The sequence below is a fragment of the Aegilops tauschii genome, chromosome 1 (assembly GCF_002575655.3).
Source record: "Aegilops tauschii subsp. strangulata cultivar AL8/78 chromosome 1, Aet v6.0, whole genome shotgun sequence".
Classification (NCBI taxonomy): Eukaryota; Viridiplantae; Streptophyta; class Magnoliopsida; order Poales; family Poaceae; genus Aegilops; species Aegilops tauschii.
The window spans coordinates 296976608-297000027 of NC_053035.3; the positions used below are offsets into that span (position 1 = coordinate 296976608).

The following is a 23420-nucleotide window of genomic DNA, read 5'->3' on the forward strand; positions in this document are numbered from 1 at the left end:
GGTGTCGGCGAAGAGGATCAGAGGCCGTCGACAGGGGCGTCGGTGGGGCAGCTCCGGGGGAGGTGTGGACGAAGCGTCTCCGGTGGGGAGTACGAATGAGCCGCTGCAGATGCGCTGCGGTTGACGAGAGTACCGGCGAAGCAGATCCGGCGCCGTGGACAAGGCCGGCACTGAATGGGTTGTGGTACAGTGGTGGATGAGCAGTCTACTTGTTTCTAGGGGAGGTGGGAGGGGTAGATGCCGCCGTAGAAGCAGATTCGGCGAGGTGGACGCCGCTGGCAGTGAATGGGCTCTGGTGCGCCGGTGGATGAGCAGTCTAGGGTTTTGAGAGGGGAGGGGAGAAAGGCCGATGAAGTACGGACGGCGTGATGTGAGATGCTCTGGTGTTGTGGAGTTAGTCATTTTTGCGGGGGGGGGGGGAGGAAATGCGGGTGCCATGTAGTGGGGGGAATCGGAAGTTACCAAAGTAGCCCCGACCTATTATGTAGATGAGGGCGGTATTGTAACTGTTGGTATCCGTGCACCAAGGACAAAAGGGGAATTTCGCATGCTAAAGACTAAGGTGGCGGAAATTTTAGAAGGAGGCGGGAGATTTTGCCGCCCGCGGGATCGTTCGTATCCAGTTTCAACTAATTTTGGACCGTGCTAGCGGGAAGGTCATGCGAGACTGTGTACACGGGGCACGCATCAACAGTTAATAACTGGTGTGAAGGCCACCCCAGAAAAAAAGATAATAACTCGAGATGATGCGCTAATAACTTGGACGTTCACACGGGCGCGGCCAATCGTACGGGTGTAGTGGCGCGTTCACAAAAAAAGGGATCAAATGCTTAGCCTATGTATTTCTCGTGTAAATAGATAATTTAGTGCAATTGGTTATTTACTTTAAACATAATGCATTGACGTGTTAGTGTAGAGGCGCACAAAAAGAAATGGATAGTGTAGTCCGCTACTTAAAAGTGTTACCTCATATGGTTACATAGCCTCCATTTCATAAATTGCATACCCATTGAATTCATATATGAATATTACATATATTACTTCATAATAGAACCTTAAATCATCCAAGACTAATGATTTTGAATGCAAGAGTAACAATGGTGCATGTACATGATAGCTACATTGGTTGTTTGAAGAAACATCACTGTAACTTTGGCATGCACAACTGAAAAGGTTTATTTAAATAGAAAAAAATGTGATATGTGAGTGTCCAATCTTTATAGCGTTGAATCGATATTGTACCTTTAGCCACGATACGAAGTAGATATTGATTTATGTTCAAGCGATGCACGTCCACGATCGCTAGATAGTGATACGTGAATGAATTGTGCAATCTCTCTCACACGCATACATATATCATTTCCCTGTGGGCATCGGAATCACACACGCGCACTTCATGTATTTCTCTCCCTCCATCAAGGTTAGAATTTGTCTTTCTACCCCGTCCTACAAGTCTCTCACACAGAAACACACACGCTCTCTCTGTCGAACACGCCCACCCCTTTAATTCCGCCCACCCACAGCCACTAATGTCTCAAAGTATAATAATGTCTCTCACACATATGCCTAAGGTTAACTCGAGTTCTGGAACCATATGAATACATACAATGGGATTCTAGCAGAGCACCTTTTGTTTTGAGATTTCGCTCTCTCTCTCTCCCTCTCTCTCTCACACACACACACGCGCGCGCGCGCACACACACACACACACATTGTTTCTCGCTTCATTTTTTCCGGCACTTGCATGCACACAATTTTTTTATCTTCGTGATGCTTTATGTATGCCTCACACAAATGCTATCTACCTATCCCTTAATATAGCTAGATATGTGTCACACAAACTCTTTCTCCCTACTAGCAAGATGCCCATGCGTTGCACCGAACATCAAGATGCATTTGTATGAGTAGTTTATCTTGTGGGAGAAAAGGATGAACGAGGGAATGCCTTATTTGCAAATGCGGAGAGGGGTGTGGGTATCTTTTTGCAAAATTGCCACAGTTTCCTTCCTATCCGTCGGATATAAATCGGATGGCCTATATTGCAGGATGGCAGGAAGACCATCATCACCAACTGTGTTTTTTATAAGAGTACGGATATGTAAGTGTCACTGCCCCCCCCCCCCCGACACACACACCCACACCCACACACACACTTTTCCCAACACCGAAGGAGTAGGGTGACACCTCGATCTTGATACTAATCTATCGACTGGCTTCTCTCTCAAACACACACACACGCACACACACTACCCGACACCGAAGGAGTAGGGCAGCACCTCGATCTTGATAGTAATCTATCTACTCCTCTTTCAAACACACACACATACACACACACTCGCTAGTTGTGCCTCTGTGCCTACCGCGCACACTCTCGATACATCTTTCTCTCCCTCCCCCTCCCCCCACCCCAACAATGACAGCAGAAGGGTGACAACTCGATCTGATCGTAATCTGTCAATTGGTTTCTCTCTCGAACATTGTGTCTCTATGCCTCGCTCAGTAGCCCCCTCGATATGTAGACTTCTCGCGCGCGCACAGTTGTAGTGACGATGATGCTGAACCCAGTGTGCCTCGTTTTTACCGGCCTCATGTGATAGTTTTCACCCTGTTTTCTGTTAATTAACAAGGCAACCTTTTATTTGTTACTACTAGTGAATCTGAAATCATTCGGGGCAGACATAAAATATATCACTTCAACCCAATTATCGCAGTAACTATTTTAAAAGAAACTAGCTAGATGCCTCTGCATTGCACGGAACATCAAGATGCATTTGTATGAGTAGTTTATCTTGTGAGAAAAAAGGATGAACGAGGGAAGGCCGTATTTGCGAACGTGGAGAGGGGTGTGGGTATATTTTTGCAAAATTGCCATAGTTTTCTTCCTATCCGTTAGATATAAATCCGACGGCCTATATTGCAGGATGGCACGCACACCATCATCACCAAATCTGTTTTCTACTCCCTCCATTCCTAAATATTTGTCTTTTTAGAGATTTCAACAAGTGACTACATATGGAGCAAAATGAGTGAATCTACACTCTAAAATATGTCTACATACACATCCGTATGTGGTAGTCCATTTGAAATCTGAAAAAGACAAATATTTAGGAATGGATGGAGTATAAGAGTAGACATGGAGATATATCTCCAGCATGGTCTACAACAAAAATGTGTTGGACTGGTTAGCGTCGGATGCTCGCAACGCGATGACATGAGTTCGAATTCTGTCTTTAACTTTAGATTTTTATATTATATATTACTTATTTAATATATACTTCTTTCACTATTGTACTGACAGTGGAACCCACAGAGTACTTAGAATACAAGATTAAGGATGGACTTGTTTCTTTTTAACTTTCTGTACGAAGCTGTAGCCACCCTGCAAGTCACGTGTACACTGTACATGCAATTAACTTTTTATAGAGGGACAATCATACATGCAATTAACTCAAATGGATTGGATGTCACTCTATTATTTCCAGCATAAGAGCATCTCCAACGGCAGCCGGCAAATTTCCTCCCGCTTCCTTCCGCGGAGGACGACATCAAACGCCAGCGGCATACATTTTCACAACTCTAACCAACCAGATGAAATTCGTGCAAACACGGACTGACTTCATATAAGGATGAAGGATTTCGTATAAAAAAGCCGGATCTTCATATAAACATGATGGATTTCATTACATTTACATGAACTAAGCGGTGCCAATCCGGCTCTCTTGGTATAATTAATACTCCCTCCGTCCGGAAATACTTGTCCTAGAAATGGATGTATCTAGACTTATTTTAGTTATAGATACATACAATTTATCCATTCTTAGAACAAAAATTTCCCGCCAGCTGGAGAGGGAGTACATAATCTAAATGGCCGCCCATGGATCCCTTTGTCTTCCTCATGTCCGGCATACACTTTGCGGGGTCGACGAAGGTCCTCGGAAGAGACGAAGAAGCAAAGAAACCACCTGAATGCGCAGTCATCGCCTCGGCGGTGGCCTTCATGGGACCCAAGTGGCGGCGGCCTCCCGTGTTCTACTTCTCCTCGATGATGGCAGCGGACACGGAGAAGCTGGCCACCGACTCGTCGCTTTCCACGCACCCGGCTTCTGTCTCTGCCTGCATGGCGCTGCCGCAGGCACGGGAGGCGCGCCCACAGACACGGGAGGCGCGACACCGCGGACACCGGTGGCGCGGTATGACGCGACAGCGACGACGCCCGTACCGGTGTGCTCGCCGATGTGCCGGCGTGGAGCAACTCGCCACTCCTCATCGAGCTGAACTGGAGCGGCGAGTTGCTGAACCACGTGCCTACTTGGGCGGCAACTGGCTCCGTCGGGCCAAGCGAGGTTGGTGAAGCACCGAGCGGCCTCGCCCGTATCCGGAGGGCTCGGCGGGCCAGCCAGCCGGGTAATATACCGGAGAACGGCTCCTCGAAAGCCATCGGAAGAGTGGAGAAAATGGTGAACGAGGAGATGGGGGAGCGGCGGAGGGGTGCGATTCTTGCCCGCTGTCGGTCTGGCCTCGTGTAAATAGAGGGCGGACGGTAGGAGCTTGGCCGGCGTCTGGCCTCATTTAAACTGAGGGCGGACGGGAGGAGCTCGGCTGGTGTTGCATTTAATTCCGACCCGCTCATGAACGGACGTGTTGCCAGAGTAGGTTTCTCGGTTTGCATGCGAGTTTAACGAAGGGGTTTGATGGAGGCGAGGAGGCGTGTTCAGCCGGGCGTGCAGCGGGCGGCGCAGTACTATTCGATTTGACAGCGGGCGGTGCAGTTCCCGATACGGCTTTAATGCGGACGAGGGAGGGAGTAGCAGTTCCCGAAATGTTGAATGTCCAATGCATCCTCCTTCAATTAATGCATGAGGGAAGTAATGGGAGGAGGACCAGGAAAAGAGGCTGCACGATGTGAATGCAACGCAGTTTGCCCTCATATAAAGGCGCACCTCCATTCCAATGCATCTACCACATCGTACGCACCTAAGCATTTGCCTAAGCACCTACACTAAGCGCAAAAGAGCTCACTCCAGACCCATGGCAGCGATGCGCGCGAGCGACCAGCGGCTGTGCCAGATGGTCCATGACGTCGGCCTGCGTCATGGCACCGAGGTCTCCACATGGTGTTGGAGACCGGCTGGTGGATGGCCACCGTCGATGCCAACTACGACTCCTAGTTGGACCAGATGATCGTTGCCACCACCAACAAGTTCACCGTCCTCAAGTAGCTCGCGGATGACATCGCCGTACTCCTCTAGCCCACGCGCCCGGGCTCCTCATTGCCTGCCACCCTAATCGGCCTCCATGGCCGGAACCTCTTTCAAGCACTGGTGGCCCTGCGACTGCCCGCCGACGCCACGAAGAATGTCCACCTGGAGGTCGCACTCGCCGCGAGGTGCCTCGCCCTGCAAGAATTCGTCGACCTACACATCCACGTGTACGAGCAAATCGTGTACATAGGTATCTACAAGGCCAGTGAGGACGCTACGACGTTGGCCTTCCTCAACCGGCTGGAAGCCTTGGATGCCTTTGCTGAGAAGCACCTCGACCTCGCCACAAAAGCCGCCGCTCCATAGCCGCCGGTCGGTGGCCCGGCGCACTAAGTTGAGGAGGAGGAGGTCGTACATTGATGGATGCATCTTTCTTCTTGCCTTCTGTAACCACCACTGCCATCGCATCATCATCGTGGCCTTAATTCTTATTGTGTTGTTGCATTCTTGTTCCAGTCAATACCGACATGTGCGATCCCTTTGCTTAATTATATGCATCACTGTAACTAGTACTCCATCCGTCAATTTATAAGTTGTGCTTACCTTTTCCATCAACTTCGTGCAACGCGCGGGCATCTTGCTAGAAATAGTAGAACATGTCGGACCGCATGTGACCAAGCCGACGATGCGCCAACCTAGCTACTACGTACCCTGCTTATCTGGCGGAAATAGCCCCGCCCTAGCATTTCCAGTCGTTATTTCTATCTATCGATCGTGCCAAGGAGCAGAACCAAAATGTTACAATTTAGACATGTTTCTCTACTCCTACTCCTATAAAAGACTCAGTTGGTGATGGTGGTGTGTCTGCCATCCGTCGTTTCTGACCATTAGATCTGCATCTAATGGCTGTGAGGTAAGTTGTGGCATTTTTGCAACAATAGCCCACTTCTCTGCTCCAATTTGCAGAAAACCCCTTATTATCTTGAAAGCAACCACATCCCTCCCTCACCTCATCAAAACAGCGTGAGAAATATATATTGAGTGAAAAGTACTCCCTCCGTTCCTAAATATTTGTCTTTCTAGAGATTTCAATAAGTGACTACATACGGAGCAAAATGAGTGAATCTACACTTCAAAATATGTCTATATAATTCGTATGTGATAGTCCATTTGAAATCTCTAAAAAGACAAATATTTAGGAATGGAGGGAGTAATATATTAGGAGTATATCAAAACAAGAGTGATTTCTTTCAAGTTTGTGAACAAGTACTACTATTCTACTACTTTGGATCCGTCGCAACGCACGGGCACATTGCTAGTAAAAGGAAAAGGCCTGCCGCATTCGCGTCGCACTCCCCCCACTACTATTCTACTACTTTGGATCCGTCGCAACGCACGAGCAAACCGACTATTGGCAAACCGCACCCCGCCCGCCGCCGGGTTGGAAAACAGAAACGAGGGGAAGATCTAGCTGTAACACGGAAGCCAAGAAATTTGGTGTCAGATGGGGCTCGTTGATAGAGTAGGAGCATTCCGTACTACTCTAGTCCTACTAGTACCATGTTTGTACTATACAACTAGTACTACCACTATACAACTAGTAGGTACGTGCACGGCACAACATCGTAGGAACAAAAAAGGGAAGATCTTGTTTTGGGTGATTTATCTTTTTTTCAGTCAACGTAGTATGAATAATATGATGTGGGGGGCACCCATGAAGCTTATGTGGCTTGGTTGCATGGCTACGAAAGGTTAGAGAAAAATAAATAGATAATGTGTTTAGAGTGCACTCCACTAAACAGATATACTTTGGATCCATTGCAACGGGCCGGCACATCTATATCTATACCCCCTATATAGTGTGTGAATAACTTTGAAAGTTGGTCATTGGATGAAGCCAATCCGATGGTACAAACATGGCAAATCCGAGCACTACTGGCCGTTGGATATCATCTACATTCCACCAGATTCTGCGACATGTAGAATCTAGAAGACTCCATGGTTGAACTTCATTCATGACTAACTTTGCCACAACTAAGCTTAGGCAAAGTGTGTCTTCCACAAAAAATGTGGCTAAAAAAATGGCCACCACAAGTGTGGCAAGATTTGGCAAGAAGTTGAGTGTATGACATGTGGACCATGTAGCTAGAAAAGTGTGGCAAGCCACAAGTGTAGCAATGAACCAAACACATGCCTGGTGTGTTTGGTAGGGTGTATGAAGGGTGCATGATCCCAAGAGTTCCCTTCTTGACCCACTTTTGGGTGTTTGGTAGAGTGTATGGAGGGTGCATGAGTCCACACTAGATTAGCACAAATACACTAGAAGCATGCATGAAGAGAGCATACATGAAGAGGGGTGTTGAGTTGAGCATGCATGAAGAGGGAGCAACTATGCTGAGACGAGAACGCAACCAAACACACTTGTGGCACGCCTAAGCTTAGGCATGGCAACCTTAGGCTGCAAACCAAACCATAACTTTGAAAGTTGGTCGTTGGATGAAGCCAATCCGACGGTACAAAGATGGCAAATCCGAGCACTACTGGCCATTGGATATCATCTACATTCCACCAGATTTTGCCACATGTAGAATCTAGAAGACTCCACATGTAGAAGCATAATGCACAAACCACCAGAATCTCATGCGTGCAATGCACGTGTACCTTACTAGTAGTAGTTGGTAGATAGTAAGAAACAAATTCCGGGTTTGGCACGAGCTCGTACTGCGGGAGCACCACAAGGCCTGCCGCAGGAGTTACATTTCCCTTTCGGGGCCCACGAGACCGAACTTCAGTGGCTTAGTGCCCGGTCTATGAGTCAATGACATGCAGACCTTAAATGCAGCTGGCCCACATGTCATTCTCATGGTGGTGGTGTGGTTCGCGACTCACTCATTCGAGATGAACCGGCCGGTGGTGGCGTGGCCGTGGCGAGGGTGCCACAGCTGGGCATCGGGTCGTTACGAGGCGTAGATGGCCACACCGGCGGGTACTACCTGTAGTACAGAAGTACTCCAGCTGAGGATTGATGCCCGGGACAAAATGTGTCACAGCCACTGGATGAAAAATCGATGGTGCGGGAGTACGGATCGGAGCGCAGCAGCGGAGCAGGCAAACCACGTCCAATCGGGTGTGGCTGTGGTAGAAAGTTGATGGTCGCCGCAGTTCATCTGGCCCGCATGTCATGCACACAAAGGCAGAGGAGCGGTGGGGCCGAGAGGGATGAGGCGCACGTCGGGGGGATGAGGATCCCCTGACGTGAACAATCCTACCATTCTATCACTGACATGTGGGACCCGCAAGTGTGGGTCCCACCAGTCAGCGAAGGGAAGGCAGGGTAAGGCAGTGATAGCCACGTCAGAGGATCCATGTCCACGTCGGGGGACATCGTGCTTACAGGTAGGGTTGAAGCGGCGTCGTGGGAATCGCGTGTGGGTGTGGCAGTGGTAGAAACAAGAAACGTGATGGCCGCCGTGGTTCAACTTCCATGGACAAGTTGTCATGTCTGCTGACACATGTATATCAAAACTAGAGTGTTTATATTTCAAGCACGTGAAGAAGTATTATTCTACTACTTTGGATCCATTGTAACGCACGGGCCAGCACATTGGTAGTAGTAGTGTCTATCTCTATCTCTAGAGGCCTTCCCTTGTTCATCCTTTTCTTTCACAAGATAAACTACTCATACAAATGCATCTTGATGTTCCGTGGAACGCACGAGGATGTTTCCTTGGGGGCGCAGCGTAGCCGTAGTTGCAAGTTGACGCCCTTGAGATGCCGACGTTGAGGGGCACTCGGATTTCCTCCGATGAGCAGGTAAGATGAGTTTGATCACGTAGTAAATGCATTCTAAAGACTACTTCCGTGTCCATTTCCTAATTCTCCCCCTGCCCACTATTTCACAGGTTAGGCTCGGTGCGAGTGGAGATTGGCTTGCATATGTACGGGAGGGTACCAACATCAATTTGCACAACATTTACAACTGTGACACCGTTCCCGTAGAACCTTTGTCCAACATTGGGATCAGCCATGCAACGGGCCACCGCATGAATTGGTACAATAGAACCACGGTGAGATTGAATAAGATAGCATGAACCTTGCACATGGCGGTCAAAGGTGGACCATGCTGTCTGCGGCCGATTTGTTGCCGTACGAGTACGAAGACGCTGTGCTCCTTTCTAACCGCTTCTTCGCGGTGACAAACCAGGGGACTTGTTTCGTATGGGACACATCCTTCGATATACTCCCTCTCTCCCAGTTTATATGTTTTGAATCTTTTCGTTTTATAAGTTTCAAATTCAAATTTAGAGGGGCAGTGGGGCCGAGAGGGGTGAGCCGCTGGTCGGGGGACGTGTGGTGTCATGGGTTCATGCGGCGTCGTGGGAATTGCGTGTGGCTGTGGTAGAAACTTGATGCTCGCCGCATTTAAGGTGGCCCACATGTCATGCACACAAAGGCAGATGGGCGGTGCGGCCGAGAGGGGTGAGGCGCACGTCGGGGGACGTGGTGCCGTGGGTTGGAGCGGCGTCGTGGGAATCGCGAGTGGCAGTGGATGAAACGTGATGGTCGCCGTAGTTGAACTTCCATGGACAAGCTGTCATGTCTATGGACACATGCATTGCAAACCGATCACTGGAAGGAGTAGTAGAGAAAGCTAGGCGGATAAATAGTTCCTTATAGTCAAGCGGACCCACGCTACTACTTGTTCCAAAGACATGCACACCATCGAAATAGTCCATCTATATCAATATACATAGATAGGGAATAATTTTTTTACAAGCGAGGAAATAGTTCATCCATCCATAATGCCCTGCTGCTGGTGCAACATCTTCTTCTTCTTCTTCTTGTTGTTGTTCTCATTTTCTATGGGAGACGGCTTTGCAACAAGCTCTCTGGACCTTGCAGCTATCTCAAAACTCACACGGGCATCGAGGGCAGCATATTTTATCCGCTCGTACGTCAAGGGATAATTTTCCCATCCAGATGACCTTAATGCCAGCGTCTCGTCACCCTTTTGAAGATTTGTTCCTAGCACAAAATTTGCTACGTCGAATAGGGATGGTGTCGGTTTATCACAATCTTCTACAGGAATTTTTATTTTGGTTTGTAGGTCAGCGATGCTTTTCAAATCAAGGTTGTACGGCTCCAACTTCTGTTTGTCCCCTGCGATGGCTGCCCCACAGAAGTATATGCCCTTCCGAGACAAGAAATCGTGAAGCTCACCTGGTATGGAGGGCGCGTGTATGATGTGGTACACCAAAACATCATCTTCGAGGCACAGCTGAAGGACAGTGGCGCGTTGGATCTTCCCAGTGGCACGCTCCGTGTACTCTGCGTCGAGACCGATGACATTCATCTCCACCTTTTGGAGGGAGTTGGATACATTGTTGGTCCACTTCCGAACAACCCTTGGGTGGTCGGTGACTGTGGAAACTATGCTCAACGAGCCTTCGACGAGGACATGTTGGACGCTACAAACCTGCATCTCGATCTCTTTCGCCATTTGGAACCGCTGGACCGGAGGGCTATGGTTTGGAGAATTAGGATTAGATGGCTAGTCTAACTGAAGAAGATGATTATTTATAGGGGCTTCGGAATTACTCCAGGAGGATGTTAAGAGGTTAAAACAATGTGAATGCAGTGTGGTTTGGATGCAAATGAAGATCAAGGAGTAGTGAAAAAGCCGAGGAAAATCGGTTCCCGATGGAGAAGTAAATGGGAGAAGTTATGCGCATGCATGAGGAGAGCTTAGGTGGTTTGAGTGCTGCATGCAATGGATTGGACGGGCTCTTCGGTTGCCTTTTCTCTCTCCCACGTGCACAGAATGGCCCACTTACATGCTGTAGTTTATTGGCTGGAGTCTGGCTGCAGCTGCTCATGCGTACGCTAATTATTGCTGTGAATGCAGGGCATGGAGGGAAATGGGCGCATGCAAAAGGGTATATACGCAGACTAATTAGAGAAATACTGAAAAAAGTTATGCACAGACAAAAGAGGACCGGGGGAGTACTACTCATGTTCCTACCACGGTTAAGGAATATGCGGTTATCCTCAAAAAAGAAAAGTCCTTCGCGCTTCCGCATGCACGAGAATTTGGTTCTGCTCACAATATGGATGATAGCTGGAGGATGAAGTGAACCCAGAGGCATGCTAGCATGGGAGTGTACTCATGTTCCTACTAATCCTACTAGTAGTAGTAGTACAACTGTGGTACACTTGATGGTCAAAATACTATTATTCATCCGGTCCTCACAGTGAAGTGACAAGACCCTGCGCCCGAGGTGACACCAGTCCAGGCGGCGTGTCCGGGTTACCAAAGTCAGCCTCACATTGTGCACTATGCAGTCACTATCACCGCCGCTGTATAGCATGCCTCGCCTCGTCTCCCTCTCCCCTAGCACCACCCCGTCTCCATCTCCATCTCGCCGGAGATCCTAAGGTCACTCTTCATTATCTCACTGTGCCCCCGCATACCCTCGCCTCCCCCAGTACCACTATTCCCTCGCTAGCCGCTCCAGCACCGACAGCCTTCTCCCCGTAAATCAAGCCCCCCAAAACCCCACCTTCCAAACTCCACCATGGCCGAACGAGAACCGCGCAGGATCCATATGAGCCGCGATTGGAGCAATCTCCCCAGTGACGTCCTCGACCTCTATTGTTCGTGTATGGATATGTTGAGCGCCCTACGGCTGGCTGCATGCTCGAGGGGCATGCACACGGCCATCATCGAAGCGAGGCCAAAGCTTTTCAAGACACCGTGCTTGCTGCTATCTGGTCTTGCGAGATTGGCTCACCATGATACGGCGGCGTACATGATGCCCCTCGACCTCAATTCGATCTCCATTAGCCGAAACTTCTTTGCAGATATGTAGTAGGTCGTCGTACATCATTTCCCTCGACTTCGATCCGATCACCATCGCCCGAAACTTCTTGGCAGGTATGTACTGTGTCGGCATGAACTCCCACTGGATGGCTACCTTCAGAGAAGACGGTAAAAAGTGGGTGCTCGTGAACTTCTAGATCTCCCATGAGATTATCCTTCCTCCGTTGGATTATATAGAGTTTTACCATCGCGGTCCTAGTCATCTAGATTACCACGTCAGTTGGATGGACCTTGTTTTGCAAAAGATTGTAATCTGCCAAGTGCCCACATGACATGCGAATTACGCAGACTTCAAGCTAATTGCCTTGTTCAACCGCAGACTCGCCTATCTTTACGCCGGTGCCTTCTTTAGCTGGAGACAACTCAGCTCGTAGTGGATCATCGTCAAAGCTGATACACACTTCTCTGATGATGTTGAACACAATGGCATCATCTACGCGATCGACAAAGCATATGGCACCACGTATTGCTGGGACGGCGCGTGTAAGTTGTTTCCGTCTCATGTTAATGATGACGCCATGACACCGTTTGAACTTTTTATGATGATTGGCATATCCCTGTTTGAGCAGAATTTGAGTAGAACTATGGCAATGTATTAGAGACGTCGTAAATCAGCTATATTTGGAATGAGTTAATTCATGCGATTGTGATCATGTCACTATAGCCAATTTGTACCCCTGAATAATCAAACGGTTAGGAATATATGGATATTCTCCTTATTTTATAGTAATGTACATACTACTACTATATATGAGTGTGTGTCAATGTCCATGTTAGTTTCCTCATTTTCATGATGTAGAAACATGCACCACACTGTTGGTTTCATCTAACCATACATTAGGGAAGTAAATGTGCATATGGCGAACTCTATATTTGGAAGTAGTGAAATCCTGTAATGCTTACCATGTGTACATACCTATATTCGCCCTTCAGCAATCAATGGCTAGAATAATATCCTCACAAAAAATTTGCCCACAGAACGCGAGTATATAACAATGCATGGTCTGTTAGTTACCTTGAAGAATTTGTTTGTGAGAATAGAACATGATTACATAACATGCATGACATGGTAGTTTCCTGTGAAGAATTGATTGCGAGATAACATGAGTATAACCATGCATGGCACTTCTATATTTTCGAACCCAGTATACATTTCCCTGTATTTTCCTCCCAGTTCCAACAGGAACATATCAATGTTGTTTCTTGCATTATCCTACTCATACTCTGAATAATGCTGATCTTACATTAACAATGCCTGTCCTTTTTTATATGATGCAGTGTCCCTACAGTTACTGCCCTGTGTAATCACACCACCTTTGCCAAAAACAGGGAAGCACAACTGGTTCCTAGCTCGACCAGACAACGGCAAAAGACTGATGATCATTCGGACACATGAGCCAGAAAAGTTATATTGCAAAAACCCCACTGTATACAAGCACCGTGAAATACGTGAGTATCCGGACAGTGGCTGTTACGTCTATGAGCAGGATACCAGCTTGTTGGGGCCTTCAGGATTTTTTAGTTGGAGGCGGGTGAACAGCCTTGGTTCACACTCTCTGTTTCTCGGACTCAATTATCCGATTAACCAGGAGATCACCGTTGGCAAGGACCTTGATGGCAAAGAGGCTCTGTTTGCTATGGAAGATTGTGTCTACACGGCGAGCCCTAGGAGTTCGGGAGCAAACTCCCCTGATTGTCAACGATACAGCCTGCAGCCAAAAGAAGGTGAGAATGACAAAGGCATCCGGATTAACTTTGATCCTTGGATGTCTCAATTACGACAGGCAGTGATGTGGTTCAAGCCTTCAGGTTGATAGGTAATTGGGTTGTTGCGTCGAAAGGGTGGGGTACTGGTGTCTCCGGATCATTGGTCGCTGAAGCGGGGCTGCAAATTATGATGGTGTTGGATCATCTCTTCGAATGATTTTGTTGTCTTTGTTGCTTGTTCTAGATGGGTAGTTCTTTCTTTTGTTATGCATATTCCTTGTCATTTGGTAATCCTCATCTATGTCAATCTTACTATGTAATAGTTGCCTCCATTTAGAATGTCATTCTCGTCTGGATCACGAGAGTCTGAGCGCTGTAGATGGGTGCATTTTGGTGGTGTAGCAAGACTTCTTATGAACTATCATGTCTTGCTGTTTATGTTAGTAGTAGTCACTAGTCAGTGTTTGAATGTTGTATATATCGTTGTTTCAAACTGTTTATTGTCTCGAACTACTGGTCGGCTAAATGAGGGCATCACCATTCTCCGGTGTTCAGAGTGTATCTCCTTTTTTCAAGTTATATAATTTGAGCTCAGTGTCTTTTCGATGATGTACACTTGTTTGGGCCAGTGAGGTGTCGTTGAATATGGGCCGAGTAGTAACGCAATGCCAAACAGGTCAATTATGACTCTCAGGCCGGGCTCTCCAAAAAAGAAAGAATAAGGACTCTTAGTCCGACATGTGGGCACCACCGGTGTTTTCGTGCACTTGCGCGCCGAGAGCATATTGGCGCGTGTTCGAAATTCAAGCTACCTTTTCATCCCCAATCTCCCGCCCCTCCCCCACCTCTGGAATCTTGATTCCTACTTCAGTTCCCCCAAATCCCCCTCCTGTACTCCCTGTACTCAAGCTCACTATCATGTCGCCGGTCAACGCGGATCTCCGAGCCAGAGATCCTGAGATCCGTCCTGCCTTCGGTCGCTGCGTGCTGTCGCTCAACAGTGGCATGGCGGCGCTTGACGACCAGTTTGCCGGCAAAGTACTGATGGTAACCATCAACGACGACCGGCCTCCCATCTCACCGGACGACCTTGTCAAAGCTCTTGGCATTGCGCATGGCATCCAAATAAGTGACTTGCTCGTCGAAGTCTGTCCGCCACCAGCTGATTTCATCGTCAGGTTCCGGACAACTTTCGACTGCAGTCGTGTGTTCGAATCTTCCCGGCGTTTGTTCTGCGATGGCGCGCTGGTGAGCTTTGATCGGTGGCACCCAGGATGGGGCTCGGTGCCCTCTGAGCTTGAGTTTTTAACAAAGCTTACCTTCCACGGCATGCCTCGACGTGCTTGGAACAGTGAGTCCATGAATGAGGTTATCAACGACCTTGGAGGTGAGCTCGTAAGTATGTTTGTTCCTCCAGACAGTTGGGCTCTGACGGTTATGGCATGGATGAAGAAGCCGTCCACCATACCGAAGGTGATTGGTGTTGAGATACCGGTGCAGGAACTGGGGTTGTACTATTCGTCGCCACCAAGGCCGCCGCGGGCCACGTTAGGGATGTACCTGTATCGAGTGTTCGTGCATGTCTAAGAAGTGGTCAATCCATCAATCGAAGTCCTGCCGCCGCCGCTGGTGCTAGGGTCCGTCGACGACGTCCATTACAGGAGTCAACGTCAGATTTTCCCCGTGTTGCTCGGAACGATGGATGGCACAGGGCCTACTCCATCGCGCGGCGGAGGCCATTGCTTCTTTGGGAGAAGAGGCAGGGTTGGCTGCCTAGAATGTGCTCTAATTTGAGGTAACAACTGAATCTTGTCAGATACTAGTTAAATCCGAGCTATGGGTGTGAAGCACTGATGTGCCAGTACAATTGATTGTGACCTGCTCTAATTTTGTACCTGAAATTTTTTTAGAAAGGGTTGTACGTCAACTTAATCTGCTAGCAGAACTTATTGTGTTGTCTGTCTGTTTTTTTTTGCACAGCATTCAAGATATTTCCCTGTCATTGATAAAGACGATGAACCGTTATGTACGAATTCGTTGGTTTCAACATAGCCCTACCCGTAGCGATCCACTGCTTCCATCCTGATTGTGCCGCCTGCGTGAAATTTTTGTATGCATGTTCAATGTGCTATGATGTTCTATATGATTGTGTCAACTATATAAGTTTTTACTGAGCATCAGCAATGCATATGGCTGAAAGATGTATTTACGAGCATCGACCGATGGGTCTCTCTCTCCCTCACACACACACACACACACACACACACGCGTGCACACACGCACACACGCACAAGTGGGACCCGTTGAATTATTTCTTTGCTCGTGACAGCTTTTAATTAGGTTCCACTGTAATCTAACTTTTTCTTAAGTTATTAATTGAGCTCAGTGACTTCAAAAAGTTGTACAGAAGCCTTGTTTGGGCCTTTGCGGCGTCGCTGAATGTGGGCTGAGTAGCCATGTTAGGTTGTACTATACTACACAGGCCTTTTTTTCAACACCAGCAATGCAACTAGGCCGACAGTTGTACAGAATATCCGGGTCAACTTGTTATTCTCCGCCCCGCTGGGCTGCAAACTTTCCTAGGAGGTATGCATTAGGCTTAACAAGAAAATGGACTTTAAGAAATAATAAATGGGATGTAATTATAATAACTGGGCAGTAACTATAAAAAAATGCACCAAACGTGTAATTAGTTTAAAAAATATATTATTTTTGGAATTTGAAAATTTTAATTTCATTACTTGTTGCGCGCGCAATATTTCGTTGGATTTTACCGTAATACAACTTTATTTTGAAATTATATTTAATCTGACTAGAAATTTGGGATAAAAATATTTCGAATCCCATAAAAATGTGGGAATTTTTTTTGAATTCTGTTTTGAGCGGTTGGTTGAAATTATTAATCATTGTCCTAGCTAGAAAATGGGTTGTACTTTTAACAAACTGTAAATGGGCTGTAGTAAATTTCATTAGAATTAAAAAATGAGCTGTACTTTTAACAAATTGTAAATGGGCTGTAGTAAATTCCATTAGAATTAAAAAATGGGTTGTACATTCTTACAATTCGCAAATGGGCTATATGTTCTCTGCCACACACTTGTGGGCCTTATAAGTTGACGCGTCCCCTACAAAAAACTAAGTTGACGCGTATGCAAGGCTTTTGTCAACAACACACGGTTCTGGCAGCTGTGGCCGTTGGATGTCCATCCAACGGATGTCGTGCTTCTTCTTCAATCTTGGATATTCTTGCTTCAGCCGCCCAAAAAATGATTCCTCCCCCTGACATCTGGGGCGCACCATTTCGAAGGCTGACCTGTGGGCCTACTAAGTTGACGCCTACCAAGGGCTTTGTCAACTTAGTCAATATAAACGATTCTAGCTGCAGTGATCGTACGATGTCCATCCAACGGCCGTAGTGCTTCTTCAACCTCTGGTCTTCTTGCTCCAGTCGCCCAAAGCAGCGCCGGTCGTGTCGCGTGCTCCTGCCTCCCGTGGCCGGCTGTGATGCCGTGGAGGCCTCACCGCCCCCTACTACTCCCACCGCTGGCCAGGCCATCCCTCTACTCACCGACACCCCCTGTTATTCTGCGGCGACGGCAGCCTCACACCGCAGCCGAACCAGTGAACCCTCGTACTCCTCTGCGCGCGGGCTTCCACTACCGCGTCTTCCCCGGCTCCGCATCGTCCCCTTCCTAGGCCTCGCCGTCGTCCACCGCCATGGTGCTCTCGGCGCGGCGTGGTCAACGTGGTCAAGGAACGGCTTCCATCGGATGTGGAGTGTACGTGGAGAGGCTGACAGCTGGGTCCACGGCCGCAGCAAGGAAGTGCCTCCTTATTACGCGCAAAATAATTATTCCTGCACCTGACAGCGGGGACCCACCGGACGCGCCACCGTATTTCGCGAAAAAAACATTTCCCCCTGACTTCTGGGACCCACCAGCTACATCTTCGCACGCAAGGAAGTGCGTCTGAAAAAAAAAAACGATTCGCCCCCCTGACTGCTCGGACCCATCAGCTACATCTTCGCACGTAAGGAAGTGCCTGACAGTCGGGACCCACCTGGTCGAAGCGTATGTAGCGTTGTCATTCTGGTCGTGAACGTGTACATACATACTCGTCGTAGTAGAGGGGCGCACGTAGCATGTACACGTATGTACAGCGGCCAGTGTGCAAGAAAGAAAATACGGCCACGTATACATACGGGCAGGGTCTCGAACGCCTACTCGCGCATACGTACAACCAGGGCTCGTGTACATGGCTGGGTTGGAACGGAGAAACAGCGTCATCGTCGTGTTCGTGGGGAGCCAACCGGCTGGGTCGGAACGGAATGCGTCGTCGTGTTCATCGGGAGGGCTTGGACGGAACAGCCGATGGAACCGAGGCCTGGCGTACCGCAGAACGGAGGAAACGGCCTTGTGTTCGACCGGCCACGTTCGAAACGGGATCCTATTCATTGGGAGGGGGTCTGGTGTCACATCCCTAGAATATCTGAGTGTAATAGTTGCATCAGTGAGCATGCATCATGTTAATTTCAAGAAATCTGAATTGAGGAAATCTGAAGCCTCGAAAACTTAAATAAAAGAAGGGCAAAGAACCCTGGAAATTTCATTCTTTGTTTCCAAGATGTCCTTATGCAATGTTTGAGAATTTTGGCCAGAGATATATATCAAACCAAAATTTAGGAACATTTTTAAGGATTTATTTTTGGGACTTTGAATTTAAATCATTAGCTATTTGAATTTGAATTATATTCATATAATTAGAATATAATTTCAAATACCCCTGAAATGTTTTATGAGCTTTTGGAAAAGTCCATCTAGCAAAATAAAAATATTTCAGAGGAGTTTGACACTGGTTTTGATTTAGTTTTGATCTCAAAACAGTGGCAGAGAAATAAATAAAAGAAAACAAAACAGAAGAAATAAAACAGACAAAGGAAAGGGCCTTACCTGACTTACTGCCTGGCCCAACTCCTGTTCTGGCCCAGCCCACAGGGGCAACACCGTCTTCTTCCTCCTGCCAGGAGGAGAAGCAGCTGCGTGCCTGCACGCGCGCGGCCGACGACGCCACCTCCTGCTTCCACCTCATGCTGCCTTCCCGTCCTCACTCGAGCGCCACGGAGACCCCCGCAACCCCTGGTCACTCTCCCCCTCTCTCCCGTGCCTATCCCTCATCTGTCCCCCTTCCCCGAGCACCACCGAGCGTTGCCGTCGCCGCCGCCCGCTGTTGCCGTGGCCACTGCCACTGTCTCGCCTCGCCGACGTGCCCCTGAGCTCCGCCACGACCTCGTTATCCTCCCCGCAGAGTCTAGCAACGCCGGACGCCCTGAAGCGACGTCCACACCATCTTCTTCAACCTCGGCTCGCCGAGATCGACCCCGCCGCTCCGTCCACTCCAGAGCTTCCCCGGGCCGGCCGAGCTGCTCATCTGGACCGATGTGAGCACCTTCCCCTTCCCCCTTGCTCACCCCTCCCTTCTCGTTCGCTAGCTGCCGTCCCCGCGAACCCAAGCTCCGGCCGCCACCATGACCGGTGAGCTCCGTGCTTCTGAGCCCCTCCACTACAACCAGTTGCTCCTGCGTGATTCTGCTGCTCTTTACGTGCTGCCTAGAGCCTCCGTTCGCTCTCCCTCGAGCTGCAGCACGCGCCCGCGCATAGCCGTGCTACGGTCACCGCTGTTGTCATCGCCGTCACCGCTGCAGTCCGACCCGGCACCGCCCACGGCCACCAATCGACGCGCCTCCTCGCGCAGCAGCCGTAGAGACCAACCCCACCTCCTCTCGTCGCCGGAATCGCCAGAACGAGTGCCGCCGCCGCATCTGTGTGTCACCGGCGGTTAGCCGCCGACGTGGCCACTTAATTAGTGCCTAAACGCCCAGCTAATCACTCCCTAGAGCCACTGCCAAGCGGGCCCCCTGGCCTAAATTAATTAGTTTAACTTCTCTGTTAAATTAGTACTAATCTGAGAGGGCCCCGTCTGTCACCTTTGACTTGGCCACGTCAGCATTGACCGGGTCCCACGTGTCAGCCTCTGTAGCTGACTCTGTGTCACTGACCAGTGGGCCCTACTGGTCAGGTTTGACCTGGACCAGCACGTTGACCTGCTGACATCACTGATTCGTCGTGCTGACGCAGTAAATATTTTCTGGGATTTATATAAATCAGAAATGATTTATTTATTTCAGAAAATATCCAAAACTTCAAAAATCCATAGAAATTAATCTATAACTCCAAATGAAATAATTTATATATGACAAATTATCAGAAAAATCCAATCTATTCATCTGTACCATTTTCATGCATGTTTGAGCAACTTATGCCTGCTGATCAGGTCAAATCAATTAATGGCATTTGAATAATCACATATGGAGTTTGAATTTGAATCTTGTATTCAAACCAACTTCATTTAAATCGTTGTTAGTTGCATTAGCTCAGATCACAACATATTGCTATGTCATGATCATGCATCATATTGTTGCATTGCATTGATTGTGTTTCCTCTCTGTTGCCGGTAATTGTTCCCCCTCGGTAGACGTGGTTCCGATGATGAGATCGATGACACCGATGAAGAGCTATACTATCTTCAGAAGTGCCAGGCAAGTAAAACCCCCTTGTTCATTCTGATACAATCCCACTCTCTCGATTCTGCTCTCTTTTACTGCATTAGGACAACAACGATTCAACTATTACATGCTGCGGTAGTTGAACCCCTTTCCTCTGCATGACCTGTCATTGCCACAGTAAATAGATGAAACCCACTAGCATGAGTAGGAGTTGTTTGATCCCTGATGTGCCTACTCATTCATGCTTGTTTGTCATGCCTGCTATTGCTTAGAGTTGTGTCAGGTCCGGTTCATCGGGGATGAATTGGAGGTGTGTGAACATGTCCTACTATTGAGAGCTAAGTGTGTGAACACGACTTGGTAAAGGTATCGGGTGAGAGGCCATGTAGGAGTACATGGTGGGTTGTCTCATTGAAGCCGTCCTCAGGAACTGAGTTCTGTGTTTGTGATCCATGAACAGTTACTACCACACATTGGGTTCCGATAACTCAACCCCTCTCGACTTATTAATCAACTTGATCTCTGTCCAGGAGTTGCAACTAGTTTCTGGTGTTTGTAGGTAGTGTTAGTAGTCTACCAAGTGGCACCAGGTACAGGTGGGCTTGGGACAGACTAGGCACCGTGGCCGGGTATGCCAAGCGCCGCCCGTTTGGTGGGCTTGGAATCCTGTACACATCATTTGGGGCCGTGAGCGACACCCCGGCTGGATCTCCTTGCGGATGGAACCCGAATAGGCGATAAACCTGGACTAGAGACTTGTGTGGTTAGTCAGGTCGTGGCCGACTCCCTCGCCAGGCTTCCGCTTGAAGGTTGCCGAGATACACGACGTGTACATGGTGGTAAGTGGCGAGAGCGTGTGTGAAGAAGTACACCCCTGCAGGGTTATAAATGATCTATTCGAATAGCCGTGTCCGCGGTAAAGGACTTATGGGTTGCCTGTACAGTTCATAGACAAGTGAAAGTGGATACTCTAAAATGCGCAAGGTAAGCGTGAGTACTATGGATGGCGTCCTCGTAGGGAGACGGGAGCGGATCCATAGTGGTGTATTGATATGGTGAATATGTGGACTCGTGTGCGCACCTCAAAAGAGTTATTTGCAGTCGTAGTTCAGGATGGCCACTGAGTCAAAGCTGGCTTGCTGCAGTCAAACTCCACCACCCCCTTTGTTGATACTGATGCATATGTAGCTAGTTCTGATGTAAGTCTTGCTGGGTACATTTGTACTCACGTTTGCCTATTTTATGTTTTGCAGAGAGACGTCAGTCTCGCTAGTAGTTCCGTGTGGACTTCGACGTTTAACTTGATACCTCAGCTACGATCTTGTGCCCTCGGCAGGATCTGGTAGATAGTCAGGCTTCTCAGCCTTTTTCATTTGTAGATGTCTATACTCAGACATGTTAAGCTTCCGCATGTGCTTTGACTTGTATGCTCTGAATGTTGGGTCATGAGACCCATGTTTGTAATATCTCGGTCCTCGGAGCCTAATGAATAAATACTTTTAGTCGTAGAGTTTTGCTGTGATGCCATGTTGTATTTACACATATCGAGCATATTGTGTGTATGATTGAAATGCTTGGTATGTGTGGGATCCGACAACCTAGTTGTTTATCCTTGGTAGCCTCTCTTATGGGGAAATGTAGTCTTGTGCTTCCATGAGCCATAGTAGTCTGCTACAGCCCGGTTCACCGGAGTCCTGCTAGCCCAGCACTACTGCTCCGGAACACTTGACTGGCCGACATGTGATTCACTTCGTTCATGTGTCTGTCCCTTCGGGGAAATGTCACGCTGTGACATCCGGAGTCCTGCCTAGCCTGCTATAGCCCGGTTCACCGGAGTCCGGTTAGCCTAGTGCTACAGCCCGGATTCGCACGCTGCTGACCGACATGCTCGATGTTGACTCATGTATGCCTGTCCCCGTAAGTTAGTGACACTTTGGGTTCACGACGGGTCATGTCGGCCAGGGTTCTCTGTCATATGGATGCTAGCGACACTATCATATACGTGAGCCAAAAGGCGCAAACGGTCCCGGGCCATGGTAAGGCGACACCCGTGGGAATACCGTGCGTGAGGCCGCAAAGTGATATGAGGTGTTACTCGCTAGATCGATGTGACTTGGAATCGGGGTCCTGACAGCTTTAGTATCAGAGCCCGACTGCCTGTAGGATTACCAAGCCAAACTGGTCGAAGTCGTGTCTAGAAATGCTTTAGATATGTAAGGGAATTGATTGTGGAAGGGAACGTAAGGCTCTTTTTACTCCTTATACCTTATGCCCTTCTGATCTGAGTCAACCTCTTCTTTTCTGCGTGGATTAAGAACTAGGCTTTCTCATCTTCTATCAGGATCACGTGTTACTAATCTGTAGACTTATATGATTGTTGGTTTCAAGCCCGAGTTCAGTTCCTACTACTTTTGTGTGTTGACAGTTGATCTCAGGACTTTGATATTGTGATGTTAAGTGGTTATGTCACCATTTTGCAGGATGTCTCAAATCATTTTGAGCATTTACAGTCGTTATGCTGTCCGAGTCATCCCAGGTTTCTAAATAGTCTGATGCATTTGCAAATCCCTTCTTCCCGTTTCTGATGTTCATTTGGGCCAGATTAATCACACAAATTAGTGTGTTGAGGTACTCCGTTGCCTCGGCATATATGTTGGAGCTATTATTATGACCCAGTCGTCTTAGAGAACCATTCCGTAATCTAGCAATGCTTTGTATCCCCAGTGTGATGATTCTGGCCATTATTCTCGAAAGCATCCCGTGATGCCATTTAGTAGTAGGTATTCTACTCCTGGGTTCTTGACCCAAGATTCACTCTACTTACCTCGTGTTGATAGTGTTGCTCGTACCTTTAGGATACTAGTAACCTTTGTGATAGTCTTCGAGGTCCGTGGTATATCATTCTTCCAAATACCATGAACCATCCTTGGCAGGAGTTCCTTTGAACCAAAAGATCATAATAAGAGTGCTCTTGATGAGTTCTTTGTTCTACATTGTGAATCTGCCAGTTCTACCTTTCTGCATGGGTTATCCGGAAGAAATGTTGACCTTTGCTCGACATACTAATCTA

The 23420-nt window shown here is 48.2% G+C and overlaps 1 long non-coding RNA gene across 1 annotated transcript; it reads left to right on the forward strand.

Annotated features, from left to right (window-relative positions):
* Window positions 1-18853: 18853 nt before the first annotated feature.
* On the forward strand, window positions 18854-21858 carry LOC141020650 (uncharacterized). Its single transcript, XR_012188316.1, has 2 exons — window positions 18854-19225; window positions 20320-21858. It is a non-coding gene; the product is annotated as an uncharacterized lncRNA (long non-coding RNA).
* Window positions 21859-23420: the final 1562 nt, after the last annotated feature.